The 4,518-nt window shown below is 27.2% G+C and overlaps 1 long non-coding RNA gene across 1 annotated transcript; it reads left to right on the top strand.

The window, feature by feature from the left end:
* The first annotated feature begins 1,981 nt into the window (after positions 1-1,981).
* On the top strand, positions 1,982-2,812 carry LOC103568777 (uncharacterized). Its single transcript, XR_548887.1, has 3 exons — positions 1,982-2,225; positions 2,576-2,687; positions 2,786-2,812. It is a non-coding gene; the product is annotated as an uncharacterized LOC103568777 (long non-coding RNA).
* The last annotated feature ends 1,706 nt before the right edge of the window (positions 2,813-4,518 follow it).

Genomic DNA, 4,518 nt, shown 5'->3' with positions numbered 1-4,518 from the left:
AAATCAAAAAATTATCAGACGACAGCTAACTTGAATATCATAAAATATTTCAAACAATTGAAATTTTTTTTTTAATTCGTGATACTAAACATAAAATTTAAATTAAAATTAATTACCTAAACATCAGTGAAGAAAGTGATAATGAACAATCATTCGAGCAGGATAACCCAAATATATAAAATATATTCTCAATATTAAATATCTAGTCATTCGTATCAATTAATACCAACTAATAAACTTGATAGCTTGTGAAAGCTGTCAAGACATAAATTATTTACTATATGCTTAAAACAATGAGAAAAAATAATTAAACTATTAATTTTTGCCAAGACAAAGGGGTTAAATAATTTCCGTTAACTTCTCAACCGGCTTCTGCTTGCGATCGTTCTTTTAACGGCGACTCTTATAAGCTATGGCGCTGAAGTCTAATTTCAGAAAATTTGAATTATTTTCTCAGCGGCCATTTTTATTTCAAGCATTTGAAGTTTAGTTACAAAAAATCTCTGTTTAGATTTTCAAAAAAAATATTTTTTAATTGAGATTTATTTTAATATTTTAGGCTCAACAAAATTAAATAATTTTAATTATTCTTAGATATTTAATTGCTTTTACTATTGTATTTAAATTTCAACAACGAAACTGGCGCACACTGATAGAAAAAAAAGCCAACACTTAATTGAATCAATTTACAAACTCACATTCACTGACACACTTCATTTACTGTCTCAGAATAAGTTTTTCTCACTAAATTATTAATATAAACTAATTATAGATATAAGAATTGAATATTATTATATTTGATTTAATAATTTAACTGAGATTTAGACGCGAACAACAACGACAGCGATCAGCCCGGACAACGACTCAGCTTTGGGCTCGTGCGCATGTGATTTCTAACCGTCGCCACCGCAGCGCCTTAAGTTTAACGACGCGCTAATACATTTTAAACTTTGAGATTCAAAATGTCAACGGCGTCATTCCAGAAGCTATGATTAAGTTAAAAAATAAATGATACCGGAGTTAGCATATATTTAGTAATTTTTGACTTTTTTTAAAAACGATGAACTAAAACAACTCTGTGTAGCTTCGATTCGGAAATTGACAGCCAAAAAATTGTTCAATAATTTTTATAATTAACAATCAAGTAATTAATTAATACTATTGTTATTAATGCTCCATATGTTTTTATTCTTTTTTAAATTAAAATTAAAAAATTTTAATTTATTAAATATCGATCTTGGATTTTTAAAAATAATTATTTTGTTGAATTAATTAAAAAATTATAATTACTTTCCAGGTCTTTAATACTAAAATCTCACAGTGTGAATTCGCACTGGAACTTACACCAATGGTAGCTTCTAGAATGACGCTATTGACATTTTGAATCTTAAAGTTTAAAATGTATTAGCGCGTCGTTAAACTTAAGGCGCTGCGGTGGCGACGGTTAGAAATCACATGCGCACGAGCCCAAAGCTGAGTCGTTGTCCGGGCTGATCGCTGTCGTTGTTGTTCGCGTCTAAATCTCAGTTAAATTATTAAATCAAATATAATAATATTCAATTCTTATATCTATAATTAGTTTATATTAATAATTTAGTGAGAAAAACTTATTCTGAGACAGTAAATGAAGTGTGTCAGTGAATGTGAGTTTGTAAATTGATTCAATTAAGTGTTGGCTTTTTTTTCTATCAGTGTGCGCCAGTTTCGTTGTTGAAATTTAAATACAATAGTAAAAGCAATTAAATATCTAAGAATAATTAAAATTATTTAATTTTGTTGAGCCTAAAATATTAAAATAAATCTCAATTAAAAAATATTTTTTTTGAAAATCTAAACAGAGATTTTTTGTAACTAAACTTCAAATGCTTGAAATAAAAATGGCCGCTGAGAAAATAATTCAAATTTTCTGAAATTAGACTTCAGCGCCATAGCTTATAAGAGTCGCCGTTAAAAGAACGATCGCAAGCAGAAGCCGGTTGAGAAGTTAACGGAAATTATTTAACCCCTTTGTCTTGGCAAAAATTAATAGTTTAATTATTTTTTCTCATTGTTTTAAGCATATAGTAAATAATTTATGTCTTGACAGCTTTCACAAGCTATCAAGTTTATTAGTTGGTATTAATTGATACGAATGACTAGATATTTAATATTGAGAATATATTTTATATATTTGGGTTATCCTGCTCGAATGATTGTTCATTATCACTTTCTTCACTGATGTTTAGGTAATTAATTTTAATTTAAATTTTATGTTTAGTATCACGAATTAAAAAAAAAATTTCAATTGTTTGAAATATTTTATGATATTCAAGTTAGCTGTCGTCTGATAATTTTTTGATTTTTTTTTAAACAACGATAAACTTTAAAGAAAAAAAATATTTCTAAAAATGGCACCAGTAACTTTTTAAATTTTCTATGTGCATGTTTTTTTTTTTTTTTTACTTAAGAAATTGGTTTGTTGGAAAAAAAATCTGAAAATTGTTAATTGTCTTCTAACTTCAAGATCACAATATTTTTCGCAGGACTAAAAATTAATTATTCGTTTTTTATTAATTATATTTTATGAAATTTTTAGTTGATCAAAAAATGCTTGGAGAAGAAAATAAACTTTAGGGAGAGATTAATTCGAGTAAAATTAATTTATTGCTGGTTCCGGATGTTGGAAATGCAGAAATACGTCCGCCCAGGTAAATATATTTTAAATTCAATGCAACAAATCATCTGAAATTCTTATTTTATTTAAAAAATTATTAATATTAATTAATTTTGTTTTTTGTTGTTACAGAAATTGAAAGAATTGTCTGCTGCTCTGGATATTTCTCGGCGTGGTGAGTGACTTGCTGCATGATACATATTTTTTTACTAAATCATAAGTTTTTTTTTTTCATCTTTTGACTCGAGTTGTGGGCTTATATAATTTTATAATTTGGTTTTTTGTTATTAAACTGAAACTGAGCTAAGGCTTCAGTTCAATCATTCGAAATTATTCGTATTTTAAATGCCTAAGGAACACAATAAATAATTTATAAGCAGATGTGAATAGCGTTATCGTTTCATAAATTTCGCGTATTCCGCCCTATACTTCCCTTAAAAATTATTTTCAAGTTTTTTGCGCTTGCACCATAGATCTATATTGATCTAGTTTTTTTTTTTTGCTACAATTATCCGAGTATTTAAGAAGAAAAGTCATTGAGAAAGTTATCAGTAAGTATTTTCTTATTCATAAATCATTAAAAAAAATCCAGTTGCTTAATTAAGACCACTAATTAATTTTTCTATTTCTGTTTTTTAGTTTATTATTTATTAGAATTGGAAGTTACTGATCAAGTAGCTCAATTGTTCTATGAAATAATCAACACCAACGATCTTGCTGACCGCAGTTCTATGTATCGGAAAACTACAGTGTCATTGAGGTATTTATTCTTTTAATTAAAATGATTTGAATAATTAGTTTTATAATTTTTAACCACTGTAATTTTAAATATATATAAGAAATGAAATCGAAAATACATATCGGTATTTTATGAAGACGATTCCTTTTAAAATAGTCTAGAGCCTCTATTATAGCTAAATAACTAGCGCAAGATTTTAATAACTATTCTCTCATAATTACGTAAAACTAAATAAATTAATTATCATATTTCAGGTTTCGAGTGATGGAGTTATTTAATATCTATTGTTGGATATCAAAATAAGTTGTTCTTATCGAGTTTTAACTGTGAGGGGAAGAGATCGTGTTTTTGGTAAGACATTTAAAATTTATCAAGTCCAGAATTAGCTTCATAGTTCACAATCATGCCGTTCTTTATGAGCGGAAGCTAAAATGTAACAAGAATTATTTTTGGTTTTCAAGTATTTTAAGTTCGCTTTCTATTAATTTTTTCAGAATATTTATTAGCTGTAGTAAAATATTAATCAGTTGACTGGAAAATAACACATATGATCATCATGCATCTTTGATCGCTGGTTTCTGCTGTTGGAAGCAGAGAAAAACGTCCGCCAAGGTGAGTTATTTGTGTTTACAAAAATAAAAACTTATAGCTTATATGAGAAAATTTCGAAATAAATAAACAAATCTATTAATTCTGTCGATTTTAATTTTTTATGTTTATAGTAATTGAAAGAATTGCCTGCTGCTCTGGATATTTCTTGGTGTGGTGAGTGAATTTTTGCATGGATATTTTTTTTGTAAATCAAATATTATTATTGTTATTGATTTTGCCTTCAGACTCGAGTCAAAAGAGTAAGCTCACGTTTATCATTGACTATTTATTGTTTTGCATTGTAGTAGAACTATAGAATCGTTCAAAAATGGCTTCTTGGCATATTAAATGAGAATAATATTAGGAAATCATCTTATTGACCATTTTGCTTTTATAGTGATAGAAAGTGATCCATGGGAAAAATTAATAAAATTTAATTTTTCGTACCTTTGTATTTATCCGAAGCAAATAATTATTTTGCACCCTATTAAATCCAACTCACCCCCATAGGCTCTATTTTTCTCATATATATTAA

The sequence above is a fragment of the Microplitis demolitor genome, chromosome 6, assembly GCF_026212275.2.
Source record: "Microplitis demolitor isolate Queensland-Clemson2020A chromosome 6, iyMicDemo2.1a, whole genome shotgun sequence".
NCBI lineage: Eukaryota > Metazoa > Arthropoda > Insecta > Hymenoptera > Braconidae > Microplitis > Microplitis demolitor.
The sequence above is the reverse complement of the archived record's forward strand: the minus strand, read 5'-3'. Positions and strand labels throughout refer to the sequence as shown.